This window comes from Bemisia tabaci, chromosome 1 (assembly GCF_918797505.1).
Source record: "Bemisia tabaci chromosome 1, PGI_BMITA_v3".
Taxonomy (NCBI): domain Eukaryota; kingdom Metazoa; phylum Arthropoda; class Insecta; order Hemiptera; family Aleyrodidae; genus Bemisia; species Bemisia tabaci.
The window spans coordinates 9,000,555-9,021,627 of record NC_092793.1 but is presented as its reverse complement, the minus strand read 5'-3'; the positions used below and the strand labels follow the sequence as shown (position 1 = coordinate 9,021,627).

Here is a 21,073-nt window from a genome sequence, read left to right as displayed (position 1 = left end):
TTAGAGACAAAATAATCATTATTAATGCACGTCTCGTGCAGACCTATAATTTTTCGTTGCACGAGAAATGCATAGGGAATAAAAGTACACTACAATGTTTTCTCGTAAAAGCGTTGATTAGCACGCCTCAATACGAGACAATAAAATATTAACCAAATTCAAAGCTGAATCCGAAATTTCATGTTGAATTTTGAGCACCGGTCGCGGACAATATCGTGGTTTGTTAAATTCATCTCTCGCGTAGCTCAAATTGCATAACCATCCCGATGAAGGGATACTTAATCGCACATACTAATGATTATAAATTGTATTGAATGGTTTATCGTATACCTCCTCCGATGTTCATTTAATCTGAATTTTTCCGATAAGTTCTTGTATTAAGGCAGAGAGAGTGGATCATCGGCGGAATCTGTCTCAAAATGTGCTCACGTCGTTTCTTTCTTAAAAACTCAGAAGTCACACGGTGCAGATCAGAATTAAGTTTTCTCGGTTCGATCAAGCTCAATCGCCAGGAAAGTATACCCATTTTCGGTGTGATAATTGCGCGAAGAGAGTATGGGCAACTGAAATCCAACGGGACGAATGGGTATACGCATGTGCGTGCGTATGCTCGTAGCAGGCATGGGGACTTCGCTAATCGTTGCACAAGATCTACTAGGTGCTGGTGCAATCGGCCACGCGCAACGCACATATCAATTTCGCGTCAAAAATAGCTTCCAAATATCCTGTATGAATCCGACATGATGTGATATCGAGCTTTTTCATTTCCATCTTTCATTGACGTTTTGTTTGTTTTGGCGGTGCGTGAACGATTTTAATTCCTTTTCCGGTATGGGTTACATCCTCTGGGGTCCGGACGCAGTGCTCGGAATTGATACGTAAATAATTTCATTTCAACGAGAAAGAGATTTTTGGGACCGGAAAAGGTAATTAATATGCAGCGAATGCCGTCACAGCCACCGCGTGTGGGTTCCGTTTTATTCGCCCCAGTGGCGTGGCGTGCTTTGCGATACATCGATTGATCTGCCATTTAAACCTATGGAAAAGTATCGATAAACGGGGTGTTCGCAACGACACTTCAATAATCGATTCTTTACCATAGGTTTAAATGGGGAAATATCGAAAGTCGACCATCCACGCCTCGCGCCTCGCCACTGATTTGCCTCTGTTTCTCTGACGTCACCGCGAAATGTGCACAGAAATATAACGCACGGAAAGTAATCAAATTTTTTTTTCTCAACTCCTTCACCTTCCAAATAATTTTGGCATGGAAAAAGATCACTTACACACACTTTCTTTTTGAAAATCTCATTAAAAATGAATTGATATAAATATAAATAATTATTCTACTTGAATTTAAAGAAACCCAATTAATATAACACATGGACATGACCCGAGGAAAAGTGTAAAATTGAAAAAGGAACAATTGAGATGTGTCGCCCAACTCTTAGGCATTATCAATCGAAAAAATAAAAATATAAAAAAAACCTTTTTTTTTCGTTTTGTTCAATTGAGAATGCCCCAGCGAATTTTGGTGAAACGTCTTAGTTTTCTCTGTTTCAATTTTAGCCTTTTCCCCCCAGAGTTGTGTTTTTGTATTATACATATAAAAAATTACTAACTCTGCCGTGCTAAGGAAAAACGCCGTATGAACATTCGAGAGTTGCCAAATTTCTTCTCACAAATCGGTTATTTTTGAGGAAAGTTATCAATATTTTTCCTTGAAATTTTCTGGAACTTAAGGTGAAATTGCCAACAAAATTATCTGAAAAATGGGAGGAAAAATATTCACAAATTTTTCAGAAAATTCGTGATTTACCAAAGGAAATATGGCAACGCCTGAAGGTCCATACGGCGTTTTTCCTTATTACCGCAGAACTATTCACTGTCATTATTTTATGATTACCTTCCGAATCGAGTTTTATGTTGTAACTAGAGTCACACCTAACAATAAGTGTTTACTGTAAAAATCACGAGGTTGCTTGATCCGTGATGGTGCATACTTTCTCAATTAAGTATCGACGAATATAGTTCTTGCATGCGCCAGGGATTTGGGATTTAAGTACTCCTTCTCATGTAAAATTTTCATATCGATAGCGATGGTGAATTTTTGACTTTATGTTAAAACTGTGGAAGATGAGTTTTGGAGCAAACATTACTTGAAGATTGACCTCCGAACTAAAATTTTAATTTCCCCAAAATAATCCACCTTATGGTAAAAATTTGAAATATATCGCTCGTATTCGGGATGCATTAACGCAAGCCCGAGATCCAGCTTTAAGATGGGGACAGATTGCATTATCATTGTTATTGTAGGACATACGTAGGAACACAGTAATACTGCCGTGCTATGGAAAAACGCCGTATGAACCTTCAGGCGTTGCCAAATTTCCTTTGATAAAACACGAATTTCCTGGTAAACTCATGGATATTTTCCTTCCAATTTTTCAGATAATTTTGCTCACAATTTCACCCAAGGTCTCTAAAGATGTCAAGGAAAAATACTCATAAATTTCCTCAAAAATAAACATTTAATTGAAGGAAATTTGGCAACTCATGAATGTTCATACGGCCTTCTTCCTTAGCACGGCAGCATAAGTAGTCGAGATTAAAGTTGCACGATAGCGGAAGCTCGGATAAGTGATACAAATCCGAGGTAAGTAGCTATATCTAGCTACCTTTTATTGTCATTTGAAGCAGGTGCATGATTTGTGTGACAAGATGATAACCGAAGCCCTTGTCTTTTTTGTATTACACGAATAGATAAACTGATAAGGCAGCTCTAACTGTCAACTCCTTAACCCAGAAACTTGGAGAGGAGGTAGGTATAGGTGACATGTTTCGTGCCTTGTTTGGCATTGTTAAAATTGCGCGGTACTCTTCCCCCCTTTCCTTTTTCATTAAGCCCCCTCCCCCATTATTCATTCGCGAGTCCGTATCCACAATTTTTTCTGCGAGGACAAAGTGTTAGACACTTTTTCAGGATGATGGGCAAAAAAGGCTATAGTTTCACAAGTATTTCAATTTTTACATTAAAAAGAGCACGCAAAAAAATCGGGTACCTATATTTATTAAAATTGCTTATGTCGAAAAAATGCCAAGACGGATTTTTTTGAAGTTGAGTTTTTGACGGAAAAATAACCCTTTCCTGACTCTTTTGTGAGTAGTTTTTCCTGTATCCTGGATTTTTCTCTCCAGAGTTGGGATCTTTTCGAAATAAGCGCTTCAATTATTGATCACGCAAGAAGCCCATAAGAAAATTAATCTTGCAACCGGCATCGACTCTGGACCGCATTTAACAGAGGGGCACCAACGTGATTAAAGTATTATAAAAATCGTGGAACTTGATATGTATCCAAAAATGGCTTAAATAGTAGATAATTATTTTTCTTCTACCAAATAACGCCAGTTTAAAAGCAAAACGATCGTGTAGTACATATTGTAAACATGTGTTTAATATTTTTCAAATCAAAGTAGAAATTACACGATTTTGAAAACACTGTCGGTTCCTTTCTGCTACATGCGATCCAACTGGTGCGCTAAGTTCAAAATCCAGTTTCTGCAGCAAATAACACGACCTGAGATTGAAGCAACACCCCAGACCAGAATATACCACCGTGCTAGGGAAAAACGCAGCATCAATATTTGAGAGTTGCCACGTTTTTTCGGATAAAACATGTACTTTTGAGGGAAGTAACGCCTATTTTTCCGGGAAATTTTTGAGATATGCTCGATTAAATTGCGCACAAAATTACCTGAAAAATTTGGAAAAAAACATAGAACGTTTCCTCAGTAGATTTAGTTTTCAGTGAGGGAAATTTGAAGACCTCTAAGGCTCCTACGGCGTTTTTCCCTCGCACGGCAGTAGGTATAGTGTAACACACGTCTTACCTTCGTTTTCAAAAAACCTGAGCAGTTACGGCGTCGCTGAGCGGAAAATCATCTTAATCTATCCAACAATAAAACTTGTTTCCGCGCGCGGGGAAATGGCAATCGGCGAACCGCGACCCGCGACGATGAAGCGGAAAACGGGCGCGAAAAAAATGGAGGGAACTTTTTAGACAGGGCTGGGAAGCACTAACGGAAATTCGGGGTGAAGCTTTGGGAGGGACAAGCGCTAGGGGATGGCGCGGTGGCCGAGACGGACGAAGGACTGAAACGAAAGCTGACACTCGTGGTCTAGCGGCCGGCAGTGGCAGCAGCAGCGCCAGCGGGGGCATCGCCGAGAGCACGCTGCCCGACGCCGCGCCGCACAGTGGAGCAAGTCAATAGAACTGCGGGCCGATTATTGAAATTCATAGACAAAGCTATGGACAAAGAGGACATAAGGAGTATGGAGCGATCCTATTGGTTGAAATGGGTGGTTCTTATAGACTAAAGGGGTAAATGATGCACTAACTGTCGGGTCTCTCGTGGGTTGCCGTTAGTTAGTCTATTACCTACGTCCTTTGTCCACTGCAACCACCCGCTTCTACCAATAGGACCCCTCCATATCCTTTTTGTCTTCTTTGTCTATTGCTTTGTCTATCAATTTCAATAATCGGTCCGCTGCCGTGATAGCGAAGAGGGCCGTAAGTGCAAAAATGAAGTTTTGAGAAAACGGGCTCTGAAGCTTCTGACCGGAAAATCTTATTGAAAGGAGCCTCCGTCCTTCGTCAAATTGCCACTAATCGTCCGAACGATTCCTAGAAATCGTTTGGATGATTAAAATCGACCGATTTTATTTCAATTACGTAAAAAGGGTATTTTTCATTTTTATGCTAGGTTATTGTTAGGCAAGACAGCCGTAAGTGCTATCTTCTGCGTGCTTTTGTGGTAGCGTGTTGGACACACAACAAACACATTTTCAGGTTAGAAATCCGCAGATGAGGGCGGCATTCCTCTTGAAAGCACTGTTTTCATTGGTTCTCATGCACCTACGGCTGTGTTGAAGAAAACTATGTCATTTTTTGTGCACTTACGGCTTTTTCATACGTCTCGTTTTCATTAAATTAGGATGAATCTTCCTGTTTTAGCTGTCTCAGTGATTTCATCTAAAAGAGTTTAGACGAATTTTGAAGAAAATTCGATTTCGAAAATTTTGCACTTACGGCTCTCTTCGCTATCACGGCAGAGAGGAGGTCGGACAAAATTTGGAAACTTTAAAAAGCTCATGGCTCCGTTTATAAACAACTCGGAGGTTCTAAAAGTGGTTCAGTTGGTTTCCTCGTAAAATTTTCTATTCAAAACACCCCTTACAATGTAAAATAGGACGATTTAAACATCAAAATGTGGAGGTTTAGTTGAAAAGTTCATGTCCGACCTCTCCTATTGACTCGATCCACTGTGCGCCGACGGAGGGCTAGCGAGCGTGTTCGCGGATCGCGCCACCAGTTCTTTGCCCTCATCCGCGCCGCGGCGGCGACACGATGGATCCGAGGGTAAACTGCCGGTGCTCTAAGGAAGAACGCCGTATGAGCCTTCAGACGCTGCCATATTTCCTTCAATAAAAAACCTAATTTACTAGGAAAATCGTTAATATTCGTCTTCAATTTTTCCAGACAATTTTGCTCGCAATTTTATCTAAAACTTCTGCAAATTTCAAGGGAAAATATCGACGGTGAAAGTCGGCAATCACATAACTCGTTTGCGGTGTCTGAAAATCTCCGCCTCTACGTCATTTTTTTAAAGGAGAGCAAATTGGCATTATTTCTTGAAGTTTTTGCAGAATTTTCTTCGCATTGAGAAGAAAAATCATGACAGTTTTAAAGAATTGCCGTTGAGTAGTTTTCCATTTAAAAAATAAAGTATGACAGGAAGTCTGCGACGTCGCAAACCGAGTTATGTGATTGCCGACTTGCACCGTCGATATGCATGATTTGCTTTAAAAATTCATGTTTTATACCAATTTGGCAACTCTCGAATGTTCATACGGCGTTCTTCCTTTAGCACGGCAGTAAAGGATCCTGTCCCATGCCATCTTCCTCAGCTTCCGTTTTTATTCCACATCTTCAATCCGGCGAAAAGGCAAATGTAGATGTCGAAGGCAATTAGTCAAATCAAATGCCTAGACCAGTAATCAAATTTTGACAGTTTACGGAATTCTGTAAATGTATGGCGAGGAGTTCACGGGTTTTCAATATTTTGGAAAGAATAACTCTTCAAAGCCGCGGATTCTCCTCGTTCCTTCCTTTTTACATGCCTTTATGTACATTTGAATCTTAAAATTTTAAAAATTCTATGTTTTATGCCGTGCTGAAAATATCCTGATAAGTATGCGTTCAGGAATTTAAAATTGCTTAAAATACTATTGTATGCTGCATGTTTTCACAGAGAATTCTTTCTTACTGGAGCAACGAATTATTTTGTCTAAAATTAGGGTAGAAAATCAAAATTTCATTCTATGTTAGAATATTTGACTATTTGCCTAGGCATTTGACAAAATGCCTGATTTGACTATTTGCCTTCAACATAGGTATTAGATATCTACCTATGACCGGTTTGCTAAAACTGTTCAATTCATGTTCAAAAAATGGCTATTTTGGAATGTTTGCAGGCTTATATTTGATTTTCAGCCCTCTTTTACAAACAAATGGATCATATTTTGCACTAAGAAACCACTATTTCTGGCTCATTTTAGAAACAAAATATGTGCCATTGGTCTCCCTATGCAGGAAGGTGCTTTTATGGAAAGCAAGAGATAGCGGTTTCTTATTTCAAAATGTAATCCAAATAGCTAGTAACGCTACACTGTTGCACAATTTTCAATGTAAATACCTATCGGTTTGCTCATTGCTATACATTTTTCAAGCGACCAGGACAAAACTGGTAACTTTCTCAAAAGTCACAAAGAATCTTGAAAAACTTCATGGCTTCAAACTTTGATTTATTTGTTTATATTTTTTACCTTTTTATTTACATTTTTCCAAGTATACGATGAATCCATCAACCGAGACGCAAGAAGAAGAAAGCTATTTATAATTCCTGCAAATGCCAAATCGAAATATATATACAAACTTTAAAAGGATACGCCGACCGGTAAAATGTTAAAACTGAAGCTAGTAAAAGCTGTGCCCAATACTCTTAGCCATGACGCAGGGATGAATATCATATATTCTCTTATTTTATGCTCGTAGATGTCAAGATTCACATTCCGCGAATTTTGGATCAGAGCCAAGACCTTGTGGTTGTTACGTCTTCGGCTGACGATTTTTCCAGCTACGTAATACTCACAATAAATTCGACTTTCACCAGGCCCGATGAAGGAAGTGATCGTATTACTACCGTGCATCTTCAGTCATTCGAAAAACTTTACTTCATTCCGAAATGACGGAGCGACAGCGATATACCCTAGTAGCAAAACCACAGAAGGAAAAGATAAATATTATGTACGAAAGTTAATTTTTTTTATATAATGGATGCATACAAAAGTGTTAAAAGTGAACATTTTTAAGTAACCATTAAATAAAAAAATGAAATAATTTTCGTGAGCTTTTCGCGAACATACTAAAAATTCCTCTAATTCGCGAAAAGCTCACGAAAATGATGACCTATTTTTTTATATAATCGTTACATAAAAATGTTCACTTTTAACACTTTCGTATGCATGCGTTATATAAAAAAATAAAAATGTGTGTAAAAAAAAAAATTACCTTATCTAGCTTGTATCATTTTCATATATTACGGTCAGGTCTGAACTTTGATTTTTTTTTTTATATAAGCGTTACACATTTTTTATATAAAAAATCATTTAGATAACAGATATGTTTTTTTTTTATACTTTTTTTTAGAAAAACAAAAATTTGTCCTGCTACTAGGGTAGTCATACAGAAGCTCAATGGGCTTGCTTGACACGAATAAAATTTGATCGTCGTGACAAATTTCCATTTTAAGCTTTATTATACGCAGCCCACATTTTAGGAAGGAAAGAGCAGAACATATTATGAGAGGCTTGGAGGACAAGGCGCATAAGTGCAGTTTTTGCTATTTCGAGAAATACGTATTTAAAGTTTCAAAATTAAGTACATGGAGTCTTATGGCGGAGAGGAAGTTTAAACTCACTTTTCAATGCTTTAAAGTTGGATTTCAGTTGTGAATTTTTCACAGAAAATACTTTCAAACTAGTTCTAGTTGAAGTTGTGAATATATCCATTTTTTTAATTTTCAAAAACTGCACTTATAAGCCTTGTAATCCAAGCCCCTCATATAGTTTTTACTAATATATGTACCAGACTTTACTTTTCTAGTTTTGCCACTGTGCCTAGAATTTACGTGTTTTTAGGCTTGTAATGTTACATATTTCCAATTGCAATCCTTTTTGGGATCACTGGTCATTGTTTTTGTTTCAAATTCAGTGCGATGCGTCAGGATTATGCGCTCTGAAAATTCCCCACTTAAACGTCAAAATTAGTGTGCTCATTGGAAAAAAAAAAAAAAAATCCAAGCAAAGCACAACTCATTGAAGTAGGACGAAGGAAATTCTACGTACCATGCACTGGAAAAAAAGTCGCTTGGATCTAGATTCCAGACTCTTGAAAACAATGACAAGAAATAATACTCTTGATTCAATCAGATTTTTGCTGAAATCAAAAGGAAATCCACTCAAATTAAGAGGCTTGGTTCTTGGTTTAAGCAAAAATCCGATTGAATCAAGAGTATTTTTTCTTATCAATGTTTTTAAGAGTCTGGACTCTGTTTTTTTCCAGTATGCTCAGATACTTATATTTTGCAATTTCGAGGGCCGGAAACGTTCTGATATATACATTTAAATGGTGCATTTCCCGGAAAAATAACAGTGTCGCCATAAAAATCAGTGATGGTTTACTTCATTGGTACAATAAGCAATACTGGAATTAAGTTCAGATATAGGACAGAGAAACAATCAAAGCTTTTAATATTAGTGTCGCATGCGAGGCGAAGGATGCCAAACAAAGTCCATTGTAACGCCTGGATGCAACTATTCGCGCTTTATGGATGTCCGTGTTGCATAACGCACAAAGTGAAGGCGTTTCGACTTCAGATCCGTCTCACCAGCGACGCTCAGTGAAGTGAGTCAACGAGGAAAGTTGGACAAAATATGGAAAAATTAAATGCTCATATAGATGCTAATATGGAACGTAGAGGTTTTAGAAGTGGTTCCATTGATTTTTTTCTAAAACTACCTTAAAGAGTCCCCCCATACAGTTACAATGTGAAAAAATTTAACATCAAAATTTGCAGTGTTAGTTAGAATTTCATTTTCAACCTCTCCGAAAGGCTCGTTTCATTGTGCGGCGGCTTTAACTGTCAGTGGCGTGGCGTGCTTTGTGATATATCGATTGTTAAGCCATTTAAACCTATGGAAAAGGATCAATAAACAGGGTGTTTGCAGTGAGCACCTTAATAATCGATTCTTTACTATAGGTTTAAATGGCGTAACAATCGATACATGGCAAAGCACGCCACGCCACTGTTAACTGTAATTTAAAATGACAGAAAACCTATAACAATTCTGCATTTATACTTCGTAGACATATCTTAGGCATGAATAAATGCTCTACAAACCAATTATGCTCGGCACAATGCACAAAAGATACTAACATCCTTCGCCTATATGCAACTGTTTTTGCCTAGGAGATATCTTTGTAGTATAAACGAAGAATTGAAAGCGCTCTGCCATTTTGGATCCTCGCAGTAAAGCCCGCGCGCCGTTGGCACCGCGGGCCGCGGGTGAAGTGATGAGTGCCCGGACAGGCAAAACGCCTGCAATTTCGTGCGTATGCAACACGAACACCCATGGAGCCCGAACTAGTTTTTCTTCACATATGTAGGTATTTAAACACCAAAATTACAGTTTTGTACAGCATCAGCAGCACTTGAAGAGTTTTCCTGTCCGGAAAACTAACGGGAAACACTACTTTGGGGAGCGGGCCATCGAAGCCCGATGGCGGGCTTCGGTAACCCGCCCCAAAAGAGACGAAAGAAGTGTGCTATGTGCCATTAATTTTCCTATGCACATTTGTGTTTCTACAGATGATCCAGAAATTGTAAATCCTAATTGCGACATGTAGTCCACTCAGGCCCGCCACAAGGGTGGGATACTGGGTCCCTGGTACCGGGGCCCGGGCCCCGGAGGAGGCCCGTGTTACCCGTGAAAAACCACTACGAATTCACATGCAACCCTTGTTTCGTAAGGAAAAGTGAAAAATTTACCCTAAAAATTTCGCAAAAGGTGAATAGATTTTCAGAAACACGCTGGGGCACTGTAGAATTCTTCTTAAATTTTCAGAGAAGTATACTTCCTGGAAAATGTCTATCTATTTTCAAGATTTTCAGTACAGAGGGATATTTTTAGTAACTGCGTTTCATTTTCTTCCGTCGTCAGATGCTAAGAGTCTCCAGTCTGGGCATCCTCGACTTCAATGGCTCATGGCTCAACTCCCTTGCTATAACAAACGAAGGGGGAGTCCAGGGGGGCCTGGCCCTCTAAGAACTGAAAATAGTATCATATGCCCCCCCCCCCAAAAAAAAAAAAAAAAAAATTTTCCAGATGGTTTGAATGCAACAATTCAAACAAATGTATTTTGTGCTGAAAGTAGAAAAAAAAACATAACTATTCCGCAGAAATTTGACGGGAATACTGCCCAGCCTGTATTTTTGCGAGTGTGTGTGTGCGCCAGGTGTCCCTTTGACGAGCCGCGGAATGTTGCATCTGATCAATGAGTGCGAGAGAGATGGACGATTCCGAGGCGGCTTGGCAAAGCCGAGTGGTCTCCTTTGACGTGCCGCATCTGCCCAATGAGTGCGAGAGAGAGAGACGACAAAACAGCGTATCGACCAATCCAAGATGAGCCCTGCTCCCCGTTTACGGCCGTTCTTTCCCGGGCTCACGCTCGGAAAGCACTTGGGTGCTTTTGCCGGCAACGGAATTCCCCAGCGCACTACCACCGCGGACCAAATTACGAGGCCCAGCCTGTATTTTTGCGAGTGTGTGTGTGCGCCAGGTGTCCCTTTGACGAGCCGCGGAATGTTGCATCTGATCAATGAGTGCGAGAGAGATGGACGATTCCGAGGCGGCTTGGCAAAGCCGAGTGGTCTCCTTTGACGTGCCGCATCTGCCCAATGAGTGCGAGAGAGAGAGACGACAAAACAGCGTATCGACCAATCCAAGATGAGCCCTGCTCCCCGTTTACGGCCGTTCTTTCCCGGGCTCACGCTCGGAAAGCACTTGGGTGCTTTTGCCGGCAACGGAATTCCCCAGCGCACTACCACCGCGGACCAAATTACGAGGCCCAGCCTGTATTTTTGCGAGTGTGTGTGTGCGCCAGGTGTCCCTTTGACGAGCCGCGGAATGTTGCATCTGATCAATGAGTGCGAGAGAGATGGACGATTCCGAGGCGGCTTGGCAAAGCCGAGTGGTCTCCTTTGACGTGCCGCATCTGCCCAATGAGTGCGAGAGAGAGAGACGACAAAACAGCGTATCGACCAATCCAAGATGAGCCCTGCTCCCCGTTTACGGCCGTTCTTTCCCGGGCTCACGCTCGGAAAGCACTTGGGTGCTTTTGCCGGCAACGGAATTCCCCAGCGCACTACCACCGCGGACCAAATTACGAGGCCCAGCCTGTATTTTTGCGAGTGTGTGTGTGCGCCAGGTGTCCCTTTGACGAGCCGCGGAATGTTGCATCTGATCAATGAGTGCGAGAGAGATGGACGATTCCGAGGCGGCTTGGCAAAGCCGAGTGGTCTCCTTTGACGTGCCGCATCTGCCCAATGAGTGCGAGAGAGAGAGACGACAAAACAGCGTATCGACCAATCCAAGATGAGCCCTGCTCCCCGTTTACGGCCGTTCTTTCCCGGGCTCACGCTCGGAAAGCACTTGGGTGCTTTTGCCGGCAACGGAATTCCCCAGCGCACTACCACCGCGGACCAAATTACGAGGCCCAGCCTGTATTTTTGCGAGTGTGTGTGTGCGCCAGGTGTCCCTTTGACGAGCCGCGGAATGTTGCATCTGATCAATGAGTGCGAGAGAGATGGACGATTCCGAGGCGGCTTGGCAAAGCCGAGTGGTCTCCTTTGACGTGCCGCATCTGCCCAATGAGTGCGAGAGAGAGAGACGACAAAACAGCGTATCGACCAATCCAAGATGAGCCCTGCTCCCCGTTTACGGCCGTTCTTTCCCGGGCTCACGCTCGGAAAGCACTTGGGTGCTTTTGCCGGCAACGGAATTCCCCAGCGCACTACCACCGCGGACCAAATTACGAGGCCCAGCCTGTATTTTTGCGAGTGTGTGTGTGCGCCAGGTGTCCCTTTGACGAGCCGCGGAATGTTGCATCTGATCAATGAGTGCGAGAGAGATGGACGATTCCGAGGCGGCTTGGCAAAGCCGAGTGGTCTCCTTTGACGTGCCGCATCTGCCCAATGAGTGCGAGAGAGAGAGACGACAAAACAGCGTATCGACCAATCCAAGATGAGCCCTGCTCCCCGTTTACGGCCGTTCTTTCCCGGGCTCACGCTCGGAAAGCACTTGGGTGCTTTTGCCGGCAACGGAATTCCCCAGCGCACTACCACCGCGGACCAAATTACGAGGCCCAGCCTGTATTTTTGCGAGTGTGTGTGTGCGCCAGGTGTCCCTTTGACGAGCCGCGGAATGTTGCATCTGATCAATGAGTGCGAGAGAGATGGACGATTCCGAGGCGGCTTGGCAAAGCCGAGTGGTCTCCTTTGACGTGCCGCATCTGCCCAATGAGTGCGAGAGAGAGAGACGACAAAACAGCGTATCGACCAATCCAAGATGAGCCCTGCTCCCCGTTTACGGCCGTTCTTTCCCGGGCTCACGCTCGGAAAGCACTTGGGTGCTTTTGCCGGCAACGGAATTCCCCAGCGCACTACCACCGCGGACCAAATTACGAGGCCCAGCCAATACTCTTTATGGTAGCTTCAAAATGCGTTCGATTAGTCGTATAAATTCTAAAATTTCTCAGGGGATGCCCCTCGGACCCCCCCCCCCCCTCCGTGTTTGGGGCCCGGACCTTAAAACTAGTACCTGGGCCCGAGATGGGATGTGGCGGGCCTGAGTCCACTTACACTGGAAAAAGAAGTTAGGTAAATCCGAACTAGTCAGGATGATATGGAGTCAGGGTTTGCTCGGTACACACAACCGAATTATTCGGTCTGCTCATCCATACTGTTCGGCCCGCTGAACCGAACTGTAGGAATTTGTTATGGTTCGGTTCCACAAACCGAACAGTTTGGTTGAAAGGACCGAATAATTCGGTTGTGTGTACCGAACAAAACCTGATTCCATATCATCCTAACTATAGTTCGGATGTACCGAACTTTTTTTCCGTGTAGGAAGCGAAAGAGGTGATATTCGATAGAAAGTATCTACGTACTCAAATTCCAAAATTTTTGCCGACAGCGGTAAAGATAGTCCGAAGACGGAAAGAGCTTAGTTGAACGCCTGGAAATAGATTGTTTCATCATTTGATCGATGTTCCTTCATCTGATTGAGCATTCTTTCGGCAATTGACCTTTCAAACCGTAATCGATGACCCTTCTTTCTAATACATCGGCAATGTAGACCAACTTATTGCTTATTAAGTTTTTCAGATTCAGTGAATAAATTCAGTGAATATACCACTATCTCAACTCACCCGGTTTACGTTCAATTTTATATGAATTTAAAAACCGATTTTTTTCAAAAGGGCGTACCTAAGCTACTCCATCGCACAGTTTCAAAATTGCCATGAACAATTAAATTTTGTATGGACGGACGCATCTAAGGGAATTTCTTGGGAAGAGGAGATAATTTGCTCCTTACAACCAACTAAATCCAGTAAAACTTCCCGGAAGATAATCTCGGTAGTCAATCCGTACTGAAAAACGAAGTGTGACAAATTTTGATTTGGAAATGTTGAAATGAACCGCGTTCTATCCAAATAGGAAATATCGATCGAATCACCATTTCTGTATCGTACAGAATGTCGTTAGTTCGAATTTAGTTCCGTGATTTTGAGATTTTCTCGTCCCCAAGTAGTATTTTTTGACGGAAAAATTGCAATATTTTGAAATTAAGTTGCAATTTTTTACGAGTTTTGACGATAAAATCGCTAGGATCATCAACATCTGAGTCAGTATCCTCATATCTTATCGCAATTTCATCTTAATAAGATCGCATTCTATAATATCGAAATTTTATTGCAAATTTATGCGCGATTATATTGCAATTATTGTATTTTTTTTTATCTTCTAAAATATTGCAATGGATCGGCGTCGATAAAATCACGATGCAGTGGCGCGGCGTGGCGTGCTTTGCGATCTATCGATATTTCCCCATTTGAAGCTGTGGTAAATAATCGATTATTAAGGTGTTCGCTGCGAACACCCTGTTTATCGATACTTTTCCATATGTTTGAATAGCCGATCAATCGATAAATCGCAAAGCACGCCACGCCACTGCGATTCATGCTTCGAATCAATTGCAACTTATTGCGATCTCTGCTACTTGATGATCACTGGCTAAAGTTGACAACTTTTTTTTTTTTTTTTTTTTTTTTTTTTTTTTTTTTTTTTTTAATGAGTAATAGTGCGCTCGCAGAATTTACCTCGTTGTTTGATAGGTATCAAAACCAGAGGCAGTTCTGGTATAGCGTTGAACAGGTAATTCAGGCATAGCTGGAAGGAGATTTTATGGAGGAGTCTATCGCATGCTTCTGCACCTCTCGAAGCGGCCGCTCGCTCGCAGCGCCCAGATAAACAAGACTCCGTCTGATGCTGCGTTGCTGGGGTAGGGCAAGTACCCAACATACCAATAAGTCCTCGCCTTGGCCGTATGCCAGCAAATGCAAAAGCCTCATCAGTGCCTCTGCCGTGTGCAAGACATTTTATTTACGAGCAAGCGGTCTTTTCTTAATGGAGAGGAGCCGGGGTACCATGGTCCCTCTCGACCAGCGTCCAGTCTCAGCCTCCATTTCTCTCGCCGCACAATGGAGCATTTGCATGCAACTTTTTTATTGCTTCATTTGAAAGTGCTTAAAGAGCTGGTCTCATAGTTTTTTTATAATTTTTTTTCTGATTTGGAAAATAGTTTAAAAATAGATTTAAAAGTGAAAAAATGCACCGCCTAGTGACGTCATATGGCGGCATTTCCCATTGAAACACACGTATCATAGCAGATTGGATCATTTTGTCATATCTTCTCCAATAATTTTTCAATTCATGAACCGAGCGTATCCTCGTGTTCAGTTTACTCAGTAGTTATTCCTCTCAAACACGGAGTTCATCAAATTTCAGACACCTGAAAATTCTCCATTGAACGATTCATTAGAAGAGATCGGACAAGGACTTTTTTACTGATGTCGCAAATTTTGAAGTTTACTTCGTCACAATTTCAACTTCCAGGGATGTCTCCGTGAGAGAATTTCACGGAAAACCCGATAGAATCATTATTAAACTTTTCCGATTCATATTTTCGAAGATGTGTAAGCTTTCAAAGTTTCAAAATTTTGTCCAACTCCTCCAATGGACGTGTTTCATTGTGCGCCGATCGCACGATGCTACGCGCAGGGCAGGGATCCTAACCTGTCGTACTCAGGAAAAAAGGCATGAGGACATTTAGACATTGCCAAGTTTCATCTGATAAAATATGAATTTCCTGGCAAACGCTGGAATTTCTCCATCTGAATTTTGCTGAATATTTTGTTTGCAAATTGATCCGGCGCGACAGAAAATTTTGAGAAAAGGTATCCATGAACTTTTTCAAAAATGAATGTTTAATCGAAGAAAATTAAACAGTATTCGGGTAGAGTCAAGACAATGTAAATCCATTTCTGATAGGTTCCCGAATTTTAGGCCTCCACAGTGTCACAAACGGGAATAAAGATTACATTTTCATCGATTGCAAAGATTATAATCTAGAATGGACCAGGGAATAACAGGTTCGACAAAGAACAAACGGAATGAGAGAAGGAACGGAGAAAGGAATTTGAGAATGAGCCAATCAAAGATTACGAATAAATGTCAATTTGTTTAATCTTTATTCCCGTTTGTGACTCCATGAGGGGGGTTGTCTTGACTCTCAGTATAAAGGGACTCTACTCTTACGACGCTCTTTAGCACGGGAGTAAAAATGTATAAGGATCCTTATTTTCTCGTCGTGATGAGAGGGGCCAGTCATGACTCGAGACTTGCTTAGAAAGTGGAACTTTATTGGAAACCACAAATCTCGGTTTTGCGATGTTGTAGACTTGCTGTTACGTTTTAATTTTTTAAATGATAACCGGATCGCATTTAGCAAAAAGGAACCAGCGTGATTATGCAGTGTTGTAAAAATGTTACTTCTTCATAACTATCCAAGAAATCTCTTAGAATGGCAAATAGGTTTTGCTTCCCACCAAAAAAGTATTAATTTTAAAGGAAAATACTGGCGTGAATTTTAATATTGTACAAAAATTAAGTATTTTTAAAAGAATAGGAGAAGTCGCACGATTTTGAAAACACTGTAATCGCGCTGGTTCCTTTTTGCTAAATGCGATCCAAGTACCTAATCATCGTCAATGTGCATTAAGATTTCATTGATTTATTTCTTTTTTCCCCTCTCCTTGGGGAAATTTTTTGATGATTTCGTACAAAAATATACAGATGTATTCTTTTAAGATTGTGACACATGGTCAACCTTTGTACCGAGACGCTAAAAATATGCTTTCATTGCGAGTTCCCAATATTGCAGGCAGAATGCCGCCGGTCGACGCTTCCCCCTCCCCCTTTGAACATTTTTTCGGAGAGGGACGAGTTTCTTTTCCCCATTTTAAAGCTAATTCAACATCAACACCCGATAACGTAAGAAAATAAGGCAAAACCCCTTCAATTTTTGCGTAGGCAATATTGACAGCTCCGAAACACGAATACTTGCATCAAGGCGCTACAGTCAAAGTAGTGAATTAGTGATTGATATTATAGCCACAAGCTGCGTAGTACAATTTTTGTTCGTGATTGGACCGCTGAAAAAGCAAGAAAGGCAAAACGCCCTCAATTTTAACGTAGGCAACATGAGCAGCTCCGGAACACGATTATCTGCATCAAGGCGCTAAGCTGCCGTGCTAAGCAAGAACGCCGTAAATCCATCAAGATTTTTCCGCGTTTTTTCAAACTTAACGCTTTATAAAATAAAAACTGTTTTACCTATGCACCTCACATTTTCGGGTTGAGTTCTCGATAGTATTTGAGAGTGAACTCTGTGAGAATATTGTCCCAAAGTACACGAGTTTTTCTGCTATGATACATTGTTTCCAAAAAGTTCAAAATGGCGTTTACGGCGATTTTGCATTGCACGGCAGCACGGTCAAAGAGGTCATTGAAACTGTAGCCTCAGGTTGTTAAGTGTTGTTTTTGTTTTTGAAAGGAGCGCGAAAAAGGCATGAGAAGGCGAAACGCCTTCAGTTTTTGCGTAGGCAGCATAGGCAGCTTTGAAACACGAATAGTTGTATTAGGTCACCACTCTTAAAGAGGTTATTGAAACTGTAGCCTTTGGATGCATGAAGCTGTTTTTATGACAGGAACGCTGGACTATTTGGAAGAGCTAAAAAAGACAGAATCCCTTCAATTTAGCGTAAAAAACGCAGGAAGCTCTGAATATATGCATCAAAGGCACTGCTGTCAATGTGGCGATTGAGATTGTGGTCTCAGGTCCCTGTTAAAAATTGGCTATAGGAGCTGCGTTTCAAAATAGCATAGGAAATTCTTATAGCCGCCTATCGAAAGCGATAGAAAATCATATAGATACTTATTGAAAGCGAGGAAAATCATACAACCGGGCCCTAAAAAGCAATAAACAAGTAAACAGCCGGGCCATAGTTCCTAACGGCGGGCTGTACAGTTCCTGTCGCCGAGCCATGCATACAGTTCATCGTCTGGCTATAGCTCTATCGCCAGCGGCTATAAGAGGCTATACAAATTGTACAGCCGGCTATAGAAGCTGTAAGAAATCTTATGGCCGGCTATAGGTCTATGGTATTTTGGAACACAAATCCTATGGCCAATTTTTACCCGGGGTAGTGCTGTTTTTGTTTGTGGGTGGATCGCGGAAAAGGCATGAGCAGGCATGAAAAGGCAAAACGCTTTCAGTTTTTGGGTAAGCAACATAGGCATCTTTGAAACACGAATTATTCAGTAAGGCAACTCATTGGGGGCTCATTAGGGGCCACGCTTCACGCAATTCGCGTCACACCCATGCTGCAGTGCTTGGCTGGATATGGCCGCAAAGTTGCGGGCATCGACGATTGAGCACAGGGGAGAATTTCATGAGCGCCGCCGCCCGCGGCGCACAGTGGATCGAGTCAATCAGAGAGGTCGACATGAAATTTTTGACAAAAATGCAAATTTTCATGTTTATTTTGCTACATTTTAACTCTAAGGAGTGTTTCTTGAAGAAAATTTCACGAGGAAACCAATGAAACCACTAACAGAACCTCAAAGTTATGTATAAAGGGAGTTATAAGCGTTCAAAGTTTCCGAATTTTGTCCGACCTCTCCTATTGATTCGGCCCAGCGTGCGGCGCACTATGCTATGGTCCAAAACTCAATTATAGGAACAAATAAGTCGGATAATGACCAGGCCCGCCACATCCCATCTCGGGCCCTGGTACCAGTTTTAAGGTCCGGGCCCCAAGAACGGAGGGGGGGGGGGGGTGTCCGAGGGGCATCCCCCGAGAAATTTTAGAATTTATACGACTAATCGGACGCATTTTGAAGCTTCCATAAAGAATTGTTCCATCAATTTCTGCGGAATAATTATGTTTTTTTTCTACTTTCAGCACAAAATACTTGCGAATTGTTGCATTCAAAACATCTGGAACATTTTTATTTATTTTTTTTTTGGGGGGGGGGGCATATGATACTATTTTCAGTTCTAAGAGGGCCAGGCCCCCCTGGACTCCCCCTTCGTTTGTCTATGGCAAGGGAGTTGAGCCATGAGCCATTGAAGTCGAGGATGCCCAGACTGGAGACTCTTAGCATCTGACGACGGAAGAAAATGAAACGCAGTTACTAAAAATATCCCTCTGTACTGAAAATCTTGAAAATAGATAGAAATTTTCCAGAAGTATACTTCTTTGAAAATTTAAGAAGAATTCTACAGTGCCCCAGCGTGTTTCTGAAAATCTATTCACCTTTTGCGAAATTTTTAGGGTAAATTTTTCACTTTTTCTTACGAAACAAGGGTTGCATGTGAATTCGTAGTGGTTTTTCACGGGTAACACGGGCCCCGGTACTAGGAACCCAGTATCCCCCCTTGTGGCGGGCCTGCTTTCATGCACGCTGGGCTTGTCAATTTCCTCTGAAATTTTTGCAGTGGTGAATGCATAGCTGAAGTGCGCTTCAGCTAGAATTGTATTTACAAATGGGTGGTTTTTCTACGAGGATTAAAAATAAACAAGTCGTCACGGAATATAACAAAAGAATATGAACTATGCAAAACGATAATCCGGATATCGGAACTTGGCTGTTTTGAAAACGCCTTCAAATGCGGCGTGATACCTCACGCATTCCGGAGAGTTCAAATAGTTGTATCATTGCGCCGTAGAATGTGACGGAAGATTTAAATGGAGATAGCCTCCATGCACGCTGGGCTTGTCGATTTCCTCTGAAATTTTTGCAGTGGTGAATGCATAGCTGAAGTGCGCTCCAGCTAGAATTGTATTCAGCAAATGGGTGGTTTTTCTACGAGGATTAAAAATAAACAAGTGGCACGGAATATAACAAAATAATATGAACTATGCAAAACGATAATCCGGGTATCGGAACTTGGCTGATTTGAAAACGCCTTCAAATGCGGCGTGATACCTCACGCATTCCGGAGAGTTCAAATAGTTGTATCATTGCGCCGTATGAATGTGACGGAAGATTTAAATGGAAATAGCCTTCATGCAGGCTCGCCACATCCCATCTCGGGCCCTGGTACCAGTTTTAAGGTCCGGGCCCCAAGCACGGAGGGGGGGGGGGCCGAGGGGCATCCCCCGCGAAATTTTAGAATTTATACGACTAATCGGATGCATTTTGAAGCTTCCATAAAGAATTTTTCCATCAATTTCTGCGGAATAATTATGTTTTTTTTTTCTACTTTCAGCACAAAATACTTGCGAATTGTTGCATTCAAAACATCTGGAACAGTTTTATTTATTTATTTATTTTTTTTTGGGGGGGGGGGGGCATATGGTACTAATTTCAGTTCTAAGAGGGCCAGGCCTCCCTGGACTCCCCCTTCGTTTGTCTATGGCAAGGGAGTTGAGCCATGAGCCATTGAAGTCGAGGATGCCCAGACTGGAGACTCTTATAGCTTCTGACGACGGAAGAAAATGAAACGCGGTTACTAAAAATATCCCTCTGTACTGAAAATCTTGAAAACAGATAGAAATTTTCCAGGAAGTATACCTCTTTGAAAATTTAAGAAAAATTCTACAGTGCCCCAGCGTGTTTCTGAAAATCTATTCACCTTTTGCGAAATTTTTAGGGTAAATTTTTCACTTTTTCTTACAAAACAAGGGTAGCATTTGAATTCGTAGTGGTTTTTCACGGGTAATACGGGCCCCCTCCGGGTCCTGGGCCCCGGTACCAGGGACCCAGTATCCCCCCCCCCTTGTGGTGGGCCTGATAATGACTGAGAGATCACGTAAGTTTCGAAACTGCTGTTTTTTGAGTCGCCAATTTCGAATTCGATGTCAAATTACCTACATTTTAACACCCTGAGTCCCTATTAATTGTGGGCAAGTTTATGGCACGCTGCGGCGCGGCGGCGTGCTTGCCAGCTCGAAACGCGCACTGACGCCTACAAACCTAAAAGGATACTTCAAGCATTGCGCAATGCGTGAGGTATCCCTTTAGGTTTAGGCGCTGGCAGCACGCCGCGGCTTTTCCGGCGGGCGGGTGGTGATAGTGAACGATTTCTTGTGGTGGGGCAGCCGCGTTTATTTGAAAATTGCGCCTTTTTCATTCCCGCTAAAATTGACCAATCGGAGTGTTCTGTAAGGTTCCTTTTCGAAGGAGGGGTAGCAACCAAAGCTGCTACTACCCATCTAACAAATATACTCTTTTTTCACCAGTTTCCGCAATCCCCGCATCTACG

At 41.9% G+C, this 21,073-nt stretch overlaps 1 protein-coding gene across 1 annotated transcript in view; it reads right to left on the bottom strand.

The window, feature by feature from the left end:
- Window positions 1-4,183, bottom strand: part of LOC109039379 (trehalose transporter 1-like protein) — a 36,384-nt gene extending 32,201 nt beyond the window's left edge. The window contains exon 1 of the mRNA XM_019054849.2: window positions 3,892-4,183. The gene's annotated coding sequence lies outside the window, so the exon portion shown is untranslated. The remainder of the gene's footprint in view (window positions 1-3,891) is intronic.
- Between the last annotated feature and the right edge of the window lie 16,890 nt (window positions 4,184-21,073).